Below are 22,828 nucleotides of genomic sequence, written 5' to 3' on the forward strand. Positions count from 1 at the left end.
CAGCTTGTGGAACATGACTGCCAGATTGCTGTCCTTCTTGAGCATCCCCTCTCTCTGCGCTCACGCTACTGCCTTCCTCTAGCTGAGTGTCATCATCAGAGCCCACCAAACACTGGGCATCCTCCGGGAGCATGTACCCAACACTGTGCTCAAAGAGTTCAGGAGACTCCTCAGGAGGACGTGGTGGGTCTAGGGAAGGAGTCACTGATGATGACATTGAGAGGAGGGAAGACGATGTGTTGGCAGCTGCTTTGCTACTACCCTGAGACTGGGTGAGAGAGGATGAGGAGGATGAAGAGGGCTTGGTCATCCACTCTACCAAGTCGTTGGCATGTTGCGGTTTAACATGTCCAGCTGCAGAAAAGAAGGACAAGCATGTCCCATGGCCACGTGCTGATGACAATGCACCGCGTCCACGACCAGCACTGTTGTCTCTAGACACAGAGCCTGCTTGCCCTCTTTTATCGGCTCGCGCCTGTCTGCCTCTCCTTGCTGGCCTTCCAGACATGGTAATGGCCTGAAGGGAGTTGGGTAAAACAGTAGTTGGGTAGTTTATATTGTGCTGGAGGCACACAACACCCACTAACTCCTGCAGATGCCTTTTTTATAGAACAGCAGAGATAAAGGGGTATATACAGATGTATTGGGCCCAAATAGAGAACAGCTATGTAGGTGGATTATAGCGGTATGTACTGGGTACAGAGCACGCAGACAGCACGCACTATCTCCTGACACTACTGACTGCAAGCTCTATTATTAAAGCTAGATCACTAGCTATATAGGTGAGGTGAATATCACGGTGTATACTGCGGTCAGGGCACGCAGACAATAACCAGAAAACAGCAGAGTTAAAGGGGTATATACAGATGTATACTGTGCTGTGCTGGAAGCACACACAACTTCCAATAACTCCTGCAGATGGCAATTGGGCCCAAATAGAGAACAGCTATGTAGGTGGATTATAGCGGTATGTACTGGGTACAGAGCACGCAGACAGCACGCACTATCTCCTAACACTACTGACAGCAAGCTCTATTATTAAAGCTAGATCACTAGCTATATAGGTGAGGTGAATATAGTGGTGTATACTGCGGTCAGGGCACAGACAATAACCACTACACAAGAGCAAGATAGGAAATCAGCCAAAAACGATTGGTGTGTAACTGTGTTGAAGGTACACAGAACACCCACTGCTTCAGATGCCAACACACTACACGAGGCCGCCTCAAAGGCGGCCTTATATAGTGTGGGGCGTGCACTACACAGCCTGAGCTATGATTGGCCACAGGCAGGATGCCTGTGGCCAATCATGGCTCTCCTCGCTGCTGGCGCTGCGATTGGCCAAGCATGCGGGGTCACAGTGCATGCGTGGCCAATCATGAGCCAGCAATGCACTGCGCCATCGCAGTGCATTGTGGTCCACGCGCGCCATACGAATTTTGACGCGAACGGACCAAGAGTTCGGATTTCGCCGAACGCCCGAACAGCCAATGTTCGAGTCGAACGTACGTTCGACTCGAACACGAAGCTCATCCCTACTCCTGTGATATTAAAGCGGTAATAAACTTTTCTAACATTACTACTTTTTAGAGGCCCTGGGGTAGGTTATGCCATAATGTACAAATATGCACAGCATATTAGCACATTAGGGTACACTTAAATTGTCAGACTGAGCCCTCCAGTGCTGTGCTGTGATCAATCTAGCGGGGCCTGGGCACTTCCATCTTCACCCGGCCTTCCTTCTGGGTTCTGCGCCTTCGGTCACTTGCCTTGGCCAGGCTGCGTTGATGTCATTCCCACACATGCTCATGTGCATCCTCTCTCTCCCATCTCCCCTTCTCTCTCATCCTCCCTCCCTCCCTTACCCCTCACACCTCTTTCATCCCCTTTCTCTTTCTCTGTTTTTCTCTCTCTCTCTCTCTCTCTCTCTCTCTCTCTCATCCTCCCTCTCTCTCTTTAATTTAATTTGTTATAACAAAAAATAGTTTGCATTTTTATTTATTTATTGTTTATAAAAGGCCCCACCAAAATCCTCAGCACCAGGCCCATTATGTTCTTAATCTGGCCCTGGCTGGACTCAGTGGATGAATTGATGCCCAAAGAGCCAGATAAAGCCAAGCAAAGGGCCGCATCCGGCCCCTGGACTGCAGTTTGGAGACCACTGATCTAGTGCACTGGATTATGAGTGCACTCTCCTTTTAAAGGGTTTGACATATTACACTAATAGTCTTTATTTCTTAGATCCCATGGTAAATGAGAAGCCAATATTATTGTGGAGTGAAGAGAGTTCTTGGAAGATTGCTGCAATGTTCTGGGAAAGCTATATTTGATCTTAGGCTCGGTTCACACAGGGGGCGATGCGAGGCGACACGACTTGCCTCGCCGCGACCTCAGCGGCGACTTGCAAATGACTTCTGTATAGAAGTCAATGCAAGTCGCCCCGAGGTCGCCCAAAAGTAGTACAGGAACCTTTTTTCTGAGTCGGAGCGACTCAAGTCGCTCCTCTTAGAACGGTTCCATTGTACAGAACGGGGGCGACTTGTCAGGTCGCGGCACGGCAAGTCATGTCGCCTCGTGTCGCCCCCTGTGTGAACTGGCCCTTACTATTATGAGGGTTTATCTGTGAGATAAGAGGCAGCTTGAATACGTGGTAGAACACAGCGGTGGAGCATGCTTTCTTTATGCACATACCATAAATCTATATTAAAGTATGCATGTTTGATGCACTTGTATCACATAATATTGGTGGACTTTTTATTATTTGCCAACTATTTATTACAGAGTTTATTACACATTAATGGTGTTTTATATATATATATATATATATATTTTTTTATTTATTTATTTTTTTCACCTATATGAATTAATAAGTGTATGTTTGTGTAGCTTTATGAGCTGTTTATATGGTAATTATATTTATAATTTTTTAGATTTACTGTATGAGTAGATTTAGGGTTGAGCTGCACTCATAGCCCTTGTACACACGGTCGGAGAATCTGTCGGAATGAGTCTTATCGGACCGCGTCGTCAGATAATCCGACTGTGTGTGGTATGCATCGGACTGATTCCGTCCGATCCAAATTTCCAAAATGTTGGAAATATTTCCCGACCAACTGGGCCGGACGGACCTAATCCGATCATGTGTAGAGCATTTTGATTGGACCAAGTGCCACGCATGCTCAGATCAAATTCCTACATCAAAGCTATTGGCTACTAGCCTGAATGTAGTCCCATCGTAACGAAATTACGTCATCACGTTCTGAAAGATCGGATTTTTCGCCAACTTGGCCCGACCGTGTGTATACAACAGTTTCGGACACAATCCGTCGGACTAAATCCGACGGGCAAAATCCGATGGATTTGGTTGGCAAAATCTCCGACCGTGTGTACAGGGGCTTAGTTATATATATATGTGTCCCATTATTGATGTCATTGGGCCCCATCGTTGGTGTCATTGGAAGGAAATGTGCTCCCTTCATTGGTGTCAGTGAGGGGACATATGCTCCATTGTTGGTATCAGTGGATGAAATAGTGCCTCAAGGGCTGGATAAAAGCAGGCAATGGGCCACAGTTTGGAGACCACGGAGCTCATCAGTCTACTGTTCCTCCTTTTACTGTCCAGTCACAGGTTGGGAAAGATATAAGGCATATGTTACTGAACTGCAGTAGAGAAAATTAACTCCTTTCCTCTGCCAGGCAAGGGCTGCGCTGTGTGAGGGGGCTGTTTAAGGGTTGCACCTCTGTCAGGTTGTATAGCTGTCTGTGTACCCGTTGCAGAGGATTTGCAGCAATCACTGACAGTGGTCACTGAGACAGGAAGTGTGGAAAATCTCAATAAGAATACAGACAACAATAAAACCCTAACAGAAGTTCTAATATTTCTTTGAAAAAAAAAAATAGTCGGGGTTACACTTAAAACAGTTATTTAAACAGAGCTTTAGGCTGGGTTCAAACTGTTGCGGCTAGGAGACATGGATGTGATTCGCACCGCACTGCAGTGCAAATCACATCCAATCTCTGTGCGATGCGAGTTCAGCCATACAGATAGTATGGCTGAATTCGCATTGCACCCGCTCCAAACTCGCACAGGACCCTTTTTTTGGTCCGCAGCAGAATCGGATCGCATGGGTGTTCACACCATGCAATCCGATTCCTGTCCGAGTTTGCAGATCGCACTGCGATATGCGAACTGATCTGGGGGTGTCATTAAGGTTTCACTGACACTCCCAGCAGTCCGCATAGGGCAGTGTGAACTGCCGGCGGGAGGCATGCGATGCGGGAACCCGCCGCGGATTTGCGGCGTTCCCGCATCACTTAAGGCTGGGTTCACACTGAAGCGATGCGGGAATGCCGTGAATCCGCAGCGGGTTCCCGCATCGCATGCCTCCCGCCGGCAGTTCACACTGCCCTATGCGGACTGCTGGGAGTGTCAGTGAAACCTTAACGACACCCCCAGATCAGTTCGCATATCGCAGTGCAATTTTCAAACTCGGACAGGAATCGGATCGCATGGTGTGAACACCCATGCGATCCGATTCTGCTGCGGACAAAAAAAAGGGTCCTGTGCGAATTTGGAGCGGGTGCGATGTGAATTCAGCCATACTATCTGTATGGCTGAACTCGCATCGCACAGAGATCGGATGTGATTTGCACTGCAGTGCAGTGCGAATCACATCCGGGTCTCCTAGCCGCAGCAGTGTGAACCCAGCCTCAGTGTGAACCCAGCCTAAGGACGGTCTGTTCAAAAAGAAGGACCTTTGCGAACTGATCTTATTAGTGGGCCGCTTAATCATGAAACCTACATTTACTGAAGTTCAGTGACAAATGAAACCCTAGGCAAGACGCAGAACAATTTAGACATAATGACATTCTGAGAAAGCTCACCCATTAAAAGTTTCCTCTAGCAGTGAGTCTGTTCAATAACAATATGTGAAATGGAAACCGCCTCAATCCTTGGAATCTAAAATTACCTGGAACAAATAAGAGAGAGAATCATTACAGTATTTCTAATCTGTTTGAAAGAACACAATGTTCCCTGACAATTTCCTGAATAGATGAACTTCTTAGTGGACAGCCTCCAAATTATAACCTATTTTGTATTGCTACCACTAGATGGCTCTACTTCGCTATATACATCCATGGAGGTTAACTAACCTTATATGACCAAGTACGTTGACATCACTCCATATTATTGAATTCAGGTGTTTCTTGTGAAGGATACCCTTATTGTTAAATCATACAATAGTTTGGTGAAGTCTCTTTGCTGCTCCAGTATAACTGAGTCCCTGTCTTTGGCATGTATTGGCCATATTAAATTTGACTTTCCAAGTAGTTCTGAAGGAGTATCTTGGGCTTTGCCTATTGAGTATGTTGAAGGAAACGGCTTTGCCTGAGAGCATGTCTTTAATAATGATTGGACCCTGGGCAAAAATGTCTTGGCCCCCTCCATGCAGTTTCCCTCTTCACCTGCTCAGCTAGACTCAAAATCTGTTTACTGAATCAGATCAGGTAGCCATTGTGATTGGTTGCCAGAGGTTACAGTGTATCATTACCGCTTGGTTGCTAGAGGTTACAGCAGACATTACGGCTCACTAATTAGTTGCTAGAGGTTACAGCACATGATTTTTGCTTGTTGATTGGTTGCTAGAGATTACTGTACATCAATACTGCTTACTGATTGGTTGCAAGAGGTTACAGCACATCATCTCCTCACTGCCTGCACACCATGGACTGGGGATGTGAGGGGACACATTAATAGACAGAAAACTACTAAGGATCCTAGTAGTAAGTAAGTAGGACCACTAATGTAATAGAAGCATTCACAGTAACCACCATTGTAAGGAGGGATTTACACTGACCACCAATGTAAGGGGGACATTCACACTGGCCACTTGTGTGAATGAAAAGATTCTACACCAAGAACTGATGCAATGAGAAAATTTGCACTGATCACCAATGTAACTGAGACATTTAGCCTGCGTTCACATTTGTGTGTGTTGGGAACGCATGCAAAATCACTTTCCTGACACCACAGAAATGTGCTGCCCTTTAGCAGATACACAGCAGTGCCATTATTTGTTAATGACACCCTCACGCATCTGCTGACATGTGCCTTGGCACTGTGTGATTTTGAAAAAGGGTTTGGGACATTCTTCTGCATTTGTAGCACATGGAGCGGCCCATTGAAATGAATGGCCTGCCCTACACGTGACCTACATCTTTATCCACCCTGTCAGTACACCTTTGCATCCTAAAACCCATGCTAACCTCTGCACCCCAAACCTCCCTCATCCTCTTAAATCCAATCCTCCTCCCCTTTAACTCTACCTGCCTCCTCTGCTCATCTTTGCACCCACCTTCTTTACCTCCCCTACTTGCTCACCTCTGCACCCAAACTGTAATTCCTTCTCTGCCTACCTCTGCACACCCAACACTACCCTTCTCCCCACTAATTTGTTTACCTTTGCAGAACAGACTGATGGTAGGCTTAATGACCACAGTTGTATTCAGAACTTTCAAGTATGCCCCTTTATCTCCCCAGTGGGCAGCATTCAGTATAGGTGATGGTGGATATAACCTCAGGGGGGCATGATATACATATGAATACCGCCTCTAATTACATATGAATGCTGCCGGTCTGCCGCTATTTCCATATGCATGCCACTGCTATTTACATATCAATGTCGGTATTTACATGTAAACACAGGGTCTGTAGGTGAGTCATCTGTACACAACAATTTAGAGCTGGGCAGCATTATTAATAGAAATTCACACTGAGATATCAGGACACAGCACAGGACTAAAACCTCAAGGGAATTTAAACTGGGATAGTTGGCAAGTATGGGTCAACTGCTTTGGGCCCCACAACAATGACAGGGCCCAGGGCAGCTGCCCCTTTTGCCCTGCCTTAAAGATGGCCTTGTACTCGGGTGCCATTCCAAGCTTGTACACCTGCTCAGGAATGGATGTCTCCTCATCTACCGACCCTGAAGGATTTGCTAACCCAAATATTTCAAACTCTAACAAAAGAGAAATGAATATACTGATATAGAAATGTTGCAAGCTCATACCTCCTAACATTCTGAGATGGGAATGAGGGACAAATATTAGCAAAAGTTTGTAGGCATAGGATGCAACCCCTGCCACGCCCCCTTAACTAGTTAAGGACCGGATGTATTTGCCCCCTTAATGACCAGGACATTTTTTGCGTTAGGGCACTGCATAGCTTTAACTGACAATTGTGTGTGATCGCACGACGTTGTACCCACACAAAATGTATGTCCTCCCCCTCCCCCCCCCCCCCCCGACAAATAGAGCCTTATTTTGGTGGTATTTGATCACCTCTGTGTTTGTTTGTTTTTGCGCTATAAACAAAAAAAGACAGACAATTTTGAAAAAAAATATATATATATATATTTTTTTACTAAATAAAAAAGGGGGGGGGGGTCTTGTGAGCCACCACTACTAGATGCTTAAATAGAATAAAAAAGCAAACCAGCTGTTAGCGTGAAACACGTCTCACAAATCGTGCCAAAGCAAATATATAAATAGAATACTCTGTGCTGGAAGAAATATATCGTATTATATGTGATGCACACTCAGTGTAGGTGCCAAAGTGCATACATTAATACATAAATAAATATGAAGTATATCCGGTGTGATCAATAAAATAGTAAGTAAATAGGCAGATATAAACATAAAATATAACAGATAAGTAGATTACACAACTCACTTCAAAGTGCTTATGTGCATAGATGTGTATATAAATACGTGGTCAGTAGGGCGGTGGACGTGGTCAGTAGGGCAGTGGGTGTGGTCAGTAAGGCGGTGAACAGGGTCAGTAGGGCAGTGGACGGGGTCAGTAGGGCAGTGGACGGGGTCAGTAGGGCAGTGGATTGGGTCAGTAGGGCGGTGAACGGGATCAGTAGGGTGGTGGACGGGATCAGTAGGGCGGTGAATGTGGTCAGTAGGGCAGTGGACGGGGTCAGTAGGTCATGGACGGGGTCGGTAGGGCAGTGGATGGGGTCGGTAGGGCAGTGGATGTGGTCAGTAGGGCGGTGGACAGGGTCAGTAGGGCGGTGGATGTGGTCAGTAGGGCAGTAGACGTGGTCAGTAGGGTGGTGGATGGGGTCAGTAGGGCAGAGAATGGGGTCAGTAGTTTTTTTTTTTTTCCATTTTATTTTATAATTTTATTTTTTATAGTTTTTCTTTTTTTTTTACAGTTTTTGATGGGAGGGAAGCAGTGGAGGACCGTGCGGGGGGACAGCATGATGGGGGGGTAGTATGGGAGGGAGCAGAGTGATAGTCAGCAGCACACCTGGAACACTATACTCGCTGGGTAGTGTATTCTTTTACTCTGCTGTGACAGAGAATCTGTGGCTTACCATGAGCGGCCTCGGGCAGGGAGCTTTTCTCCTACCATTCCAGCGGCAGGAACAGCCTTGAGATAGGAAGTGGGAACCAGGGTCGGGGCGTGGAGCTGGCGGTCTTGGGTATGGATGACTGCTTGCCTCTTGGCTGGATAGGAGAGTGTGCGGGGCGGCATATAGGAGAACCGATCATCCTGCAGCTGTTGAAAGACCTGCAGGAGAGGAGAACAGAGGAGATTGCTTCTCCTACATGCTGCCCCACCGGCCCTCCTATCCAGTCTGGTGCTAGCTGCATCCAGAGTGTAAAGTGAAGAGGCAAGCAGTCTTCCATACTTAAGACCACCAGCTCCGTCCCCCCAACTCTGGCTCAGTCAAGTGTAGACAAAACTGACAGGGGAGCCGCATGGGCCCCCTGCAGCCAGGGGCCGAGTTGCTATCGCGACTCTTGCACCCTCTATAGCTACACCCTGTCTCTGACTGCACAAGATGGAGAGGAGAGCCAGGGTCGGGTGTGGAGCTGGCGGTCTTGGGTACGGATGACTGCTTGCCTCTTGGCTGGATAGGAGGGTGGGTGGGGCGGCATATAGGAGAACCGATCCTACTCCTGCAGCTGTTGAAAGACCTGCAGAAGAGGAGAACAGAGGAGATTGCTTCTCCTATATGCTGCCCCACCGGCCCTCCTATCCAGCCTGGTGCTAGCTGCAACCAGAGTGTAAAGTCAAGAGGCAAGCCGTCTTCCATACCTAAGACCACCAGCTTTGCCCCCCCCCCCGACTCCGGCTCAGTCAAGTGTAGACAAAACTGACAGGGAAGCCGCATGGGCCCCCTGCAGCCAGGGGCCGAGTCGCTATCGTGACTCTTGCAACCTCTATAGCTATGCCCCTGCCTCTGACTGCACAAGATGGAGATGAGAGGCAGTGATGTAACATTTTCCTATTCATTCAATCCAGGAACACCTTTTATTCATTGAAAAAAAATACATGGGGGAGATTTACTAAAACTGGAGAGTGCAAAATCTGGTGCAGATCTGCAAAGAAACCAATCAGCTTACAGGTTTTAGAATGTTAAGTGATTGTAAGGGCAGAAGGTTTCTTTATCCTGATGCATTCTATGCATTAAGATAAAAAAGCCTTCTGTGTGCAACAGCCCCTCTAATACTTACTTGAGGTCCCTCTAGATCCAGCGATGTTTCAGGCGTGGCTTGGCTGCCTGGGACTCCCCTCCTCATTGGCTGAGACAGCAGCAAGGCACCATTAGCTCCCACTGCTGTCAATCAAAGTCAGTCAGACAATGTCTGAGGGGACACAGGCAGCTGCGGCTCGGGTGCCCCCATAGCAAGCTGCTTGCTGTGGGAGCACTCATCAGGAGGGAGGAGCCAGGAGCGCCAAAGAGGGACCCGAGAAGAAGAGGATCGGGCCTGTTCTGCGCAAAACCATCACACAGAGCAGGTAAGTATAACATGTTTGTTTAACTAAAAAAAAAAAAAACAAGACTTTACAATCTCCCCCACAGCATTCTATGAAAGGTGGAAGTACCAAGCAAGCAACCTCCTGTAGTCAGTATGCAGAGGGGAAACTACTTGTACAGAACCTGACCTGAAAGATCTTGGCTATCACTGTAATAGGTCTGACTACTACAGTGATTGCCAGCTTCCCCATCATTTCTGAAATACATATGTCAAACACAAGGCCCGCGGGATGAATCCAGTCCACCAGACCATTTTATGTGGCCCTCTCACCTCTCTTGCAGCTGGGGAACCCCCCTTGTCTCTACCCCCACCTCGTCTCAGCAGTCGGAAGCAGAGAGGAGGCCAGAACTCCTCCACTAGATCCTATGCTCCTCCGTGCAGCCACAGAACCCCCTCGCCTCATACCTTTCCTGGTCTCAGCATTCAGCAAACTCTGTCAGCTGACACCAGTCCTCCTCCAGAACCTGCACTTTCTTCTTCCCATCTCTGCCTCCAGCTTCTCCCCTGCAGCAGCATAAGGTGAGGGCATGCGCTGTGATGTAAGAGAGGGTGGAGGACTCTTGACTTCTGATGGTGGGGGGGGCTCTTGACATCTGATGTAAGGGGGGAGTGGGGTTCTCTGGACATCTAGTCATACAGATACAACTGGCCCTTTGTCCATCACAGGCAGTAATAAACTCAGTTTCCCACTTAGTGCCGGGACAAGGTCATCTAGAGCCCCAGGGAAAATATACCACACTGATACAACCCCCCCACAAGATGTATGAGCATTATGTGTCAGAAAAAATCCCCCCCCCCCCAAATAAATTGGGCATTAATCTGCTTGCTTAACCCCTAAGTATAGATTTTCCCTCCTCCCAGTACAAATCTAAACTGTCAGCACTAATCTTTGTCCTCCCATCCCCCCTCCAAGCTCAAATAGTCTCGTGTTTCAACTCCCCCTAGCACAGCTCCCCCCCAAAAGAAATCACCCCTTCTAGCACAAATTCCCTCCCCCTCTACCATATTACCTCTTCTAGCACAAACCTCCAAATTGCCCTTTCTAGCACACATCCCCCCCAAATCACTGTTCCTAGCACCCCTAATTTCCCCTCCTTGAACAATTCTTATCTCCTGCCACCCTCCAAATTTCCCCTCCCAACACAAATTTCCCCAATCTGCTAGAGGTGCCATCCCCCCACCCCTCACATGATACCACAGTGCCCAGGGCAGCTTCCCCTTATGCCCACCCCTTGCCTCAGCCCTGTTCCCACTACAGTAACAAAGGTACCTTTTAAAAAACAAGGGAGATGGCTGAATTTTGTTTTGTAGCCTAGTGTAGGCTTCTGAGAAAAGCAACAATCCAATCACATATGTAGGGCTGATATTTGAGGGAACAGTCACAAAAGGACTGGACACCATATTGAAAGTATTCGACAATTGAATTTGACAATATTAGAAAATTGCAGCCTTTACAGATTTTAAAGGAAAAGGTAATTTTCAATATTTTATTGCAGAATGGCTTTTGGCTTATGCCACAGATTTATATGGATTGTTTATGTCTTAGTTTATTGCTATATAGCTAACTTTGAATTTCCCACTTGAATCAAGTTAGGTGACATGGTGCTGTTCATGTGAGCCGGGCCTGTGTGTACGAGTAGAATGACATGTAGCCATGACATGAATTATGAGAAGCCCTCTGCCTTCGGCTCCACATTCCTGAACGTATATGTATGCTAACAAAGAGGTGTCTCTCCCGTGGCATACTCTTCTTGTGAATGGAGCAGTGATTTATGATTTGTGTTTCAACCACTTGAGTTTAAATCAGTATTTTTTGCTAGAAAATTACTTATAACCCCCAAACATTATTTTTTATTATTTATTTATTTTTTAGCAGAGACCCTACGGAATAAAATTGCAATTGTTAACATTTTTTATGTCACACAGTATTTGCGCAGCAGTTTTACAAACACAATTTAAAAAAAAAAAATACACTTTAAGGAACTTAAAATATTTATATATATATATATATATATATATATATATATATATATATATATATATATATATATATATATCACATTATATTACACATCTATATATAGGGACTGGGGAATGTCCTCAGTCCTTTTATTTTCAGTCCTTTTCTCTGTCTCAAAGGTGAGACATCAGGGTTTTTTTTTTTTAGACCCACATATTTCACCAAAGCCCCCCAACAGGACTCCTAAAAAATAAAATAAAACTACTGACACTGACCGCTGCCCTACTGCCACCAATCTCTGCTCTGGGAACCCTGATTTTAAGGGGGAACACTGAGAACTCTGATGTACGGTGAGGACTCTGATGTAAGGGGGAACACTGTGGCCTCTGGTTTAAAGGGGAAATCTGATGTAAGGGGTGCTCTGAGAACCCTGATTTACCTTAGTGTACTTACTCAGAGGCATGAGAGAGAAGGGGTAGACTTCAGTAACAGGCAGGGATGGATGGTGAGCTCATTCACCCCTTGGCAGTCAGCACCTCTCATCCAGATGTATTTTAGGTGGCTGGATTCAAATTTCCGGCACCAACTTTCCTTTTCTGAGGCACAGCACCGGGGTTTGGAGTGTGGGCAGACACAGAGGAATGAGGGAAAGAGGTTCAGATCGAGCCCTCTCTCCTCTCCCATCTGTGTGTGTGTTTCGGGGGGTTGTTAGTGCTGGCTTTGGGCAGTGTGAAAGAGTCTAACAGACACTCTCAGCTTAGACAACTACAGCCAGCAACCCTGCTGGGAAGCCATTGTCCGGTCTAAATAATGTGTCTGGGTTTCAGGCAGTCTGAAACCCGGACACATGATTCCAAACCCGAACTGTCCGGGTGAATCCTGGACAGGTGGCAACCCTAACTGCCATACTGACTTCAATCTCTGCCCTACTGACACAAACATCTGCCCTGCTTACATGTCCACTGCTCTGGTACTTATTTTGGGCAACATGCGTACCACGATTCTGCTTCTGTGATTTGACTATAATTATTCAGATGACAATCGTGGCAAAATCTTGCTGCGATTGGGGTGCCACTGAACGTAATAGGAATCACAATCGGCTCCCGCGTTTTGCGACGATCTGGAATCGTGGGCAGAATCGCGGCGATTCCGCCCGTGATCCGGAATGCCATGGTGTGAACAGAGCCTTTGAAAAGGTTAGGGGGCCAGCTAAGGACAGTGCAATAAAACAAAGGGAGGTCATATATACAAATAGGGAGGATGAATAGAAGTATTAGATTCAATATAACCTCACCCTACTAATGTTGACAAAGCCCTTGTACACACGGTCGGACATTCCAGCGGAAAATGTCCAATCGGACCGTGTTGTCAGATAATCCAACTGTGTGTGGGCTCCATCGGACTGTTTCCGTCGGAATATCTGACCGACAAATTTTTAGAGCTGGGCTATAAAACTTTCCGACAACATGATCCGATCGGACTTTGTCCGATTGTGTGTAGAGAATTCCGATCGGACAAAGTGCCACGCATGCTCAGATCAAATTCCTAGACCAAAGCTATTGGCTACTAGCCTGAACGTAGTCCCGTTGTAATGAAATAACGTCATCACGTTACATACGATCGGATTTTCCGACAACTTTGTCCGACCGTGTGTATGCAACTCAAGTTTTGGACAAAATCCAAAGGATTTGTCCGACCGTGTGTACAAGGGCAAAGATTCTATGGTTCTGTTCAGAATGGCTGGTTCTGGGTTACATGAGCTAAGCCGCTTCAGGCTGGGGGAGTCTTTAGTGAAAATAAAACTTGCTGATAATGCGGTCCATTCCTCGGCCAGGCAATTAGCAATGCAGTGGCAGTTATCTCCCTGAACAGGTTTCCATGAAATTGATTATTTCAGAATATCAAAAGATTAGTTCTATTGGTCCAGGATTAAAAAAATAACATATGTTTTATGTCAGTATAATTTATTGTCTACAAAGTACTACTTCATTTTTTTTGTTTAATGATAATATTGCATCAGAAAGTTGTTTTCCTTATAATGTGTAATTCATGAAGTACCCAGTAGGCGTCTCCACATTTTAAATTGTCTGTTCTATTTATAAACAGCACATTCGGTTTTATTATGACCTTTTACCTACTTAGCTTCTCATGCTCCCCCTTCTGAGCTGAGATGTGAACCACAAGATCACGTGTGTGTGCAAGACCTTCCCGTTCAGCAAACAATCATGCAAAGAACAACTGTATGTGTGGTATAGTGAAGAACAATGGCATGTTTACAAAACTGCTTTATTTCTTTTTTTTTTTTTTTTTTAAACATTAAAACAAAAAAAATTTTAAATAATCAGCAGGAATGTTAAAAATGTGTGTGTCTGTTTGAGCCCTTTCACACGGGCTATTCGATAAGGACCCTCCATTCACCTCTATGGAGCGCTGGATGTCAGCAGTGACATGTCCGTTGACACCCGCTGTTATCCGATCTTGTCCACCAAATTCAGACAGATGGTAGCCCCACTTTTCATCTGTCGGGTGGATTAGATGAAAACAGACAGGCGGTCCATTGCAGCTACATCTTCAACTCTTCTGGGCAGGCTGTCCACAAGGTTTAGGAGTATGTCTATGCGGACGTTTGACCATTCTTCCACAGCGGCGTCACTTGGGGGGGGGGCAGAGGGGGCAATGGACCCACCAACATTATACTGTGCCCCCCCTATTAAAAACAGCTTTTTTTGTGTAGCAAGAGCCCACGGCCCTGCATCTTCCCCTGCTCGCCAATGAGCTGACACAGGCACAAGTCGGCTCCCACAAGTGAGAGCCTGCGCCATATCAGCTATATTGCCCAATTCCCAAACTGGTTGCTTGCCGCCTGGCGTCTAGCAACCAGTGACATCAGGCACACAGACACAGAGGTAGGCTGAGGCAGCCCCAGCATTCACAGCGGAGGAGGATTTAACTTCCTCCTCCTCTGCGCCGAGTGCTTAGCTCCACCCACCTCCTCCTCTTCTCCGGTCTGGTGGCATGCTTTCAAGGAGGGAGTGTTGCAGCCTGCAGGTACTTGTGTGTGATCTTCTTCTTCTAATGACAGTGCTGAGATGGCTGCCTGTGCCCGACTTCTCCTCCCTGCCCGAGTCTTAACTGAGGGACCAGAGAATGAGAGAGGACATGACCGTCCTCATCACAGGGGTCGGGGCGTCGTCACATGCCCACCTTCTCTACATGTTCAATGCAGGTTAATAGCCTGTTTTGTGTAAGTGATAGAGTACTTTAGGCATCGAACTTAACATGACAGCGAGGCAACTAGCACTTTCAAAAGAAGGTCAGCATTGACAGGCTTGGTATTGACAGGCTTGGTGCGCAGTCATGTGGCAGGTATCTCCTCATGTACCCCAGATTGTAGGCTCTTGTGGTCATGTCCCTGTTCAGGCCCTTTCACACAGGGCAGATCTATCCGAGCAGAATCTGCCTGCTCAGCTCAGATCTCTCCGCTGATCCCCACTGAGCAGGTGAAATGACAGGTCTGCTATGCAGTGTTACATTTAAAGCCTAACGATAAAATATCTACATCTACACAGACATCCACGATCTAAAACTTAGACCCCTTTCACACTGGGGCGCTTTGCGGGCGATATAACGCTAAAAATAGCACCTGAAAAGCGCCCTGAAAGAGCCGCTGCTGTGTCTCCAATGTGAAATCCCCGAGGGCTTTCACACTGGAGCGGTGGGCTGTCAGGACGCTAAAAAAAGTCCTGCTAGCAGCATCTTTGGAGCGGTGTATACCGCTCCTGCCCGTTGAAATCAATGGGGCAGTGTGGCTATACTACCAGCATAGCGCTGCTGCAGCAGTGCTTTGCGGTGGTTTTAACTCTTTCTCTGCCGCTAGTGAGGGTAAAAGCGCCCAGCTAGCAGCCGAATAGCGTTTCGAAATTGACGGTAAAGCGCTGCTAAAAATACGTTTTACCACCGACGCACCCACCGCCCCAGTGTGAAAGGGCCTTATCTATCTAACCCCTGCTTCAGTCCGGTCCCATGCTGAGCTGTCAGCAGAGGCTTCACTGTGGAGGTGGGTGACAAGGAAGCCCCATAGTAAGTCTATGGGTGACGTCACTGCCCATTAATTTCACAGCCGGCTGTGTCCTCTACAGAGCCTCCCCCTCTGGAGACCGGAGCGGCTTTAAAAAAGGTATATATAGCGATTTCTTCTTTACAGCGTCTGATAGGTTAGTGTTAGATCAAGGATGTCTGTAGATGTAGAGATTTTAGAGTTAGGGTGGGCTTCCACTTTAAGAAAACACTCATCTTAGTGAACTGACCCCATAGCATTGGTGCTTTCAGGGTGACGGTACACTGAAAAGGGAAATTCTAGCTAGACACATGAGATCATATGATTCACCTTGCCGCTCAAATGGGTAGGTCAACCAAACTGGGTAATAAGTCATCATGAAGCTGAACGTGTGTTTAGGCCAACGAGAGGAGAATAGGGCAGCCTGCAGTATTCCCCTATATTCCCAGTCCAAAGACAGCAGGTTGTTCAGCCAACACCTCTGCTGTTCTTATCTGTCTGAGAGCCACAGGAGCCAGGGGCAAGTAAACAAGATACCCAGCTGGTGGGTGAAATACTTGACGTTGAACCTGTAGTTTGCCCATTCAAAGCATGCTAACAGGTCAACTTAAAGGAGATGTGTGGTATTTGAAAAAAAAACAAAAAACATACATACTGACCTCCATGCTGCAGCATCAGTCTGATGCTGTAATGGTCCCCCGCCAGCTCTAAGCCCAAGACCTGATCACATGACCGCTGATTTCTCGTACATCGTACCCATACCTATTCACCTAAAAAGTGTCCAAAAGAGATAACTGCAAGAAACAGTTTTTGACAAGTCCTTTATTTAAAAAAATAAATAAATAAATAGTGTCCCTCAATGTACATCCATCGTCAATCACGGAGCCCAACAACCCAAAAGAAAAAACAGGTGCAGAGGAGGCAGCGAACAATAGCAGCCCCATAGTAAGTCTATGGGTGATGTCACTTCCCATTCATTTCACAGCTGTTGTTGGATGTGTCCTCTGCAGAGCTTCTGCCGCTAGAGACCAGACTGGAGCAGCTTCCAAAAAGGTATTTATACTGATTTCTTCTTTACAGGGTTAGATAAGTTAGTCTTAGATTGTGGATGCCTGTAGATTTAGAGATTTTAGTGTTAGGGTGGACTTCCACTTTAAGGGATTCTCTTGGGGACCCCCAGGTCACCAGAACTAGTGTCCCCATTGGAAGATTTACCCTCTATTACTTTTCTGGGGACAACCCAACATTGGGAGTTTTCTTTTACTTTCAATGATATTGGTAAACAGGACAAATAGAGAGGGTGAATCTCCCTAACTGGGGCACAGACAGCAATTAAAAACTGACAGGTATTCTAATAATCCCTCTCCACTCTACCCAAAACCAAAGAAAAAGTTTTGCCTTTAGTTATACTTTAGGCCAGGTTCACACTAGTGCGATGCCAGACACCGCATGTGATTCACACCACATTGCTGTGAAGATCACATGCAATGTCTGTGCAATGCAAATTTAGCCATAGAAACTGTATGCCTGAATTCGCATTGCATTCAGACCAAACTCATGCAGGACTCTTATTTTGCTTGCACCAGAATCGGATCGCATGGGTGTTCTGCAAATCCCGCTGCGCTTTGCAAACTGATTGCGGGGCTTCGTTAACTTAACATACACTCCGCAATCAGTTTGCATTAACAGGTTTATGATTTAGATGCAGTGCGGATTTGAAGCGAATTCGCACTGCATCTAGTGTGAACTGACTCTTAAAGAGGAGGGCCAGCTTTAAAAAAAAATTTTTTAAGTCAGCAGCTGCAAACACTGTAGCTGCTGACTTTTAATAAGCACTTAACTGTCCAGGGCGCCCGCGATGTCGGCCGCCCGAGGCGGACCCGTCCCTCGGCTCTCGGGTCCCGGCGCTGCCATTCTATCTAAGGGAAACAGACAGTTTCACTGCCCCTTTCCTACTGGGCATGCGCGAGTCACGCAGCGCTTTGTGAATGGGGCTCGCTGTGTTCTGGGACACACAGTTCCCAGAACACAGCACGACCCATTACCCAGAAGACAACGCACGGAGGAGAGAAGACAGAACATCACCGTGGAGGAGGAAGAGGCAGATTAGGATGATATGCCTAGCAACAGGCATTTCTGGTAAGTTTTTTGCTAATTTTTTATGTACTTTTGTTTTTCAGGGTGGCCCTCCACTTTAAGATTGCAGAGTGCTTCCAATAAACGTCAAACAGAAAAAGCAAGACCGTCAACAAACCTTTATGTGACTGGGAAAGCAAAAGCACAATATGCTTATGTGTACCCAACTTTACCATTATCTCAGGGATGATGTGTCTAGCAGTTGCACCACCTATCCATCTCTACTGTTTACTTCCCCAGTAACTGAAATAAACATATCTATGCTGATTGGAATGGAGAAACTTGTTTTCCTGACCTTGACTGTTCATTGAGATAGCATTTCATAGTCCAAGAGTACATTACCTTTTCCAGAGTAACAAAGACATTTTATAGGCTGACAGAGGTACAAACAGGTACGAGATGTCTTCAAGTCGGGTCGCTGTTGATTTCTGCCTGGAAAAGAGGTCACAATCAGCCAAGCTATATCTAAAATTACTGTCAAGAGTATTAAGAGAAAACGTGCAAGGAAAACATTTTTTGTTTCTCACATTTACTATATATTGGAGTTGCTTTAACTGTCTAATGACGCGTACACACGGCCAGACTTTGAGAGAGCAAAGGTCCGTCGGAACGAATCCGTCGGGCAATTCGACCGTGTGTGGGCTTCATTAGACCTTAAATCAGACGTACTATAGATTTAGAACGATTCAAATCTTTCCGACGGACTTGAGTCAAGTCGAAAAATCCATTCGTCTGTATGCAAGTCCGACGGACGAAAACCGACACTAGGGCAGCTATTGGTCACTGGTTATGAACTTCGTTATTCAAGTCCAGTCGTACGTCATCACGGTCTAATCCATCGGACTTTGGTGTGATTGTGTGTAGACTAGCCCGATCCGACGGAAGTCTGTCGAAACTCCTTGAAAAGTCTGACAGAATTCAGTCCATCGAAAAGTCCGGTCGTGTGTACACAGCATTAGAATTTGCATTTCTATCCATCTAATCCAAAGATTTATAGAGCTTTACTAGGGGACAGGGGGCCTGTTATTTCTCTGCTGCAGTTGCAGGTCCTTGTTCCTCTCCAAGCCTGTGACAGGGCAGTAAATGAGAAGCAGCAGAGTGATGAGCTTATCTCTCTTGTCACTCAACTCTCTCCTCCTATTAGCATATCCTTTGCTAGCACAAGAGCACTGCAGCCCAATCGATTGGCTCCTTGTGCTGTGCCCCCCCTCCTGCCATTCTGAGCTCTGCTGTACAGAAGCTTATTAGAGAAATATATATATTTTTTTTTTTCCTTTTTCAAGAATCATACCTAATTAGGTGGATGCAGCATCAGTCTAAGGCTGCATCTGTTCCCCACCAGCTCTAAGGCTGAGAACGTGAGTGATCACACACCGCCGATTGCTCAGTTCTCAGAACTCCATGAGCAGAGAGCCGGTGACTGTCACTTTTCTGGTTTCCGGTTGCCCCATGTACTGCTGTATGTAATCTGCATACCGGAAATGAGGTTCCCGACTTCCCTAGTGGAACCGCCGGAGATCACATTGCACTGTAATACCATAAGTGATGTTTGCGGGTTACAGGTCGGTGGTTTGGCATGCACAGTTTGATATCCTTCTGGAGATTTGGCTGGTGTGCGTTCCAACGGCCTGACACACTGATGCAGGACCTGCACATGCCTTCGGCTTCCCCAATCCTTTCATCTTGGACTCCCTGCAGATATCTTTCACAATCGTGGCCCCATACATACCCTATAACCATTTACATCTGGCTTTAAAAGAGAGAGTGAGTATCCACACATGTATACTTGAGTGTTGGTGCTTTGTGAGATTTAGAGCAATAAGATATGCATCTGTGATGTTTTAACTACCTTGTCTCATCGTGAAAAATACTGCTATAATGTCTCTATTAGAGCCTGGTACACTTTTAATTTTTTTTTCATTCAATCCAGTGGGCTGAAAGAAAAGAAACTGAAGAGCACAGGAGGAGCCACTGTACTAATTATGCAATGTTAGTACAGTGATCTCCCTGCTGAGCTATTGTGTTCTGACAGGGGGGTGCCAGTACACCCTGGTCAGCGTTCTCCGCGCTGATCAGATGCAAATAGGCAGACCTTTTTCGGTTATGCCCCTTCAGCGGAAGCAGGCTGAACCAGCTGCCTCACACACGGGCCAAAGGTCGGTCAGTTTCTATGTAACCGGCCGATGCCGCTAGACGTTCTGCCCATGTGCACTGGGCTTAAACTAGAATTCTGAGATAAACTTAACTAGTCCTAAAAATGCTTTTTCCTGACACCTCTGCTGATGAACCTGTGTAAGAAAGATGTAAATATGTATTTACCTATTTTCAGACCACTTCAGTCTGGTCACATGATCTAGCTCCCAGTGTCAATCAATGGCTAGAGGGAGGAGGAGGAGGGAGCGCTGACCACAGATGGGCGATGTCATCACTCTGTCAAACACGCCCTCCTCTCCCCTGCAGCCGCCACTGGCTCATAAAGTAAAGATCACATGAACAGACCACAACGGGCTGCAAATGGGAAAGTATAGACACCTTTCTTACACAGGTTAGTCAGCATAGGTGTTAGGAGAGGGGACATTTTTAGGACTAGTTAGGTTTAGCCCGGAATTCTTTTTAAAGAGAATCAGAATAATTATCATTTTACAAAATGGAAAAGGACCTGGGGGTCCTAGCAGATGATAGGCTAGGCAATGGCATGCAATGCCAAGCTGCTTCTAACAAAGCAAACAGAATATTGGCATGCATTAAAAAGGGGATTAATTTCAGAGATAAAACAATAATTCTCCTGCTCGAGGAGAGAGACTCTGGTCCGGCCGCACTTAGAGTATGCTGTCCAGTTCTGGGCACCAGTCCTCAGGAAAGATGTACTGGAAATGGAGCGAATACAAAGAAGGGCAACAAAGCTAATAAAAGGTCTGGAGGATATTAGTTATGAGGAAAGGTTGCGAGCACTGAACTTATTCTCTCTGGAGAAGAGAAACTTGAGAGGGGATATGATTTCAATTTACAAATACCGTACTGGTGACCCCACAATAGGGAGAAAACTTTTTAGCGGAAGGTGTTTAACAAGACTCCTGGCCACTTATTCAAATTAGAAGAAAAGAGGTTTAAACCTTAAACTACGTAGAGGGTTCTTTACTGTAAGAGCAGCAAGGACGTGGAATTCCCTTCCACAGGTGGTGGTCTCAGCGGGGAGCATCGATAGTTTCAAGAAACTATTAGATAAGCACCTGAACGACCACAACATACAGAGATATACAATGTAATACTGACATATAATCACACACATAGGTTGAACTTGATGGACTTTTTTTTACATCACCTACTATGTAACTATGTAACAAAAAAATAAAAAAATAAAAAATTAGGCTGATATGAAGTCAAATTTAGGTACCTACACAGCTTGCATTTACAAATATATTTAATAATGTATTAATGAATACAAACCAGCATTCATTTGTGTCTTTTAATCTAACTGGATTTCGAATTAAATGGAAATGGATTGTTTTATTCTATTTTTGGTCATAAATAGACTTCTTATTTTGCCTACTTTTCAATAAACATTTAACAAAAGATTGTGTTGCTTGATTTCTATATAACAAAAGTTTTTTATTATCTTTATTTGAACCCACTATAGTTGCAAATATACATATTTTATCATGTAAAAGGAACATCCCACTGTCGTTTTTGTTTGCGTCAGACGTAGTGATATTTTAATACTCGGGGCTGTGCTAACACAATGGAAAGTTCTGACATAAACAAGCAGCAGAGCACAGAACATTCCTTGCATCTGCTTCCAGAAAGAGTTAAGATGGCTCTGGAAGCGGTTGGTTGGTGACAGAGATTATAATAGTATTTTGTTTTCGTCAGAGTCACGTTGGGGCGGTGCAGGAAATATGTTCACACGTTGTATGGTTTTTTTCTCATTGTGTCTCTTCATAAACAGCTCAGCTCTGGGTGACCTCTCACCTACTTGGCTGACAAAGTCTGGCCTGGAAGAACAGAATCAGCTCCTTTTAAGAACAACTACAGAGCAGCACACAGCCTCTGCTCATGATATCCACACACAATCCAATTCAGCGGAAAAAAAACTGTGAATGAAGGCATTTTTTTCTAAAAACTGTAGTATAATTTAATTTTGCAATCTTGAAAATGCTGTTAGATGCTTAAAGGGTTAGTTAATTTTTTTCAGAAAGGATGAACTAACACCGTAACACCTTCAGCCCCCCACCCCCACTCCGGTCCCTGCTGTACTTATCTCTGGGGGTGCCAAGCTGTCAGTCCCCACACTCTGTAGCACTCTGGGGATTTGATACCCCGGCTCTTCTCCCTCTTCTCTCTGTAATGCTTTCGGAATGGTTCAGAGCGATGCTCTGTGTTGGCACTGACCAATCAAAATCGCTCTGATCCATTGCAGAAAGCTGCCGTGGTTTCAAACCCCCGGAGTGCTACACAGGCTGTGTGGGGACTGCCAGCTCAGCACCAACAGAGGTACGATGTGCGTCTAAAAAGTTTGATGAATGGTATCAGAAAATAAACAAAAAAGAAAATACAAACAAATGACCTTTATTAGCTTTCAAAATAATCACCAAAATAATAATCGTCAAAATAATTGCCATCACAACACACTTTTGGCAACGTTCATAAAGCTTCTGGAAACTGTCATACCCTCATGGCGTCGCCATTCAGTTTCATGCTTTCTTGATATGAGGTCCCGCCACTTGGGCTTCTAAACGCGCTAATGAGAGGGACAGCTTGTTTTTCTGTAGCTCTTAAGACTCACTGTTTGGTCGTTATGGGGGTGTTACGGTTCCGTTTTTTTCCTTCTTTCTGTGTCT

At 45.7% G+C, this 22,828-nt stretch overlaps 1 protein-coding gene across 1 annotated transcript in view; it reads right to left on the reverse strand.

Annotated features, from left to right (window-relative positions):
- The window catches only part of DYNC1I1 (dynein cytoplasmic 1 intermediate chain 1), a 792,350-nt gene that overhangs the window by 737,636 nt on the left and 31,886 nt on the right, over positions 1 to 22,828 (reverse strand). Inside the window, exons 3-4 of the mRNA XM_077490748.1 lie at positions 18,333 to 18,422; positions 4,885 to 4,970 (exon numbers count right to left, since the gene is read on the reverse strand). The gene's annotated coding sequence lies outside the window, so the exon portion shown is untranslated. The remainder of the gene's footprint in view (positions 1 to 4,884; positions 4,971 to 18,332; positions 18,423 to 22,828) is intronic.

Source organism: Lithobates pipiens, unplaced genomic scaffold (assembly GCF_037356315.1).
Source record: "Lithobates pipiens isolate NorthernLeopardFrog02 unplaced genomic scaffold, aLitPip1_a1.2 Scaffold_19, whole genome shotgun sequence".
Lineage (NCBI taxonomy): Eukaryota > Metazoa > Chordata > Amphibia > Anura > Ranidae > Lithobates > Lithobates pipiens.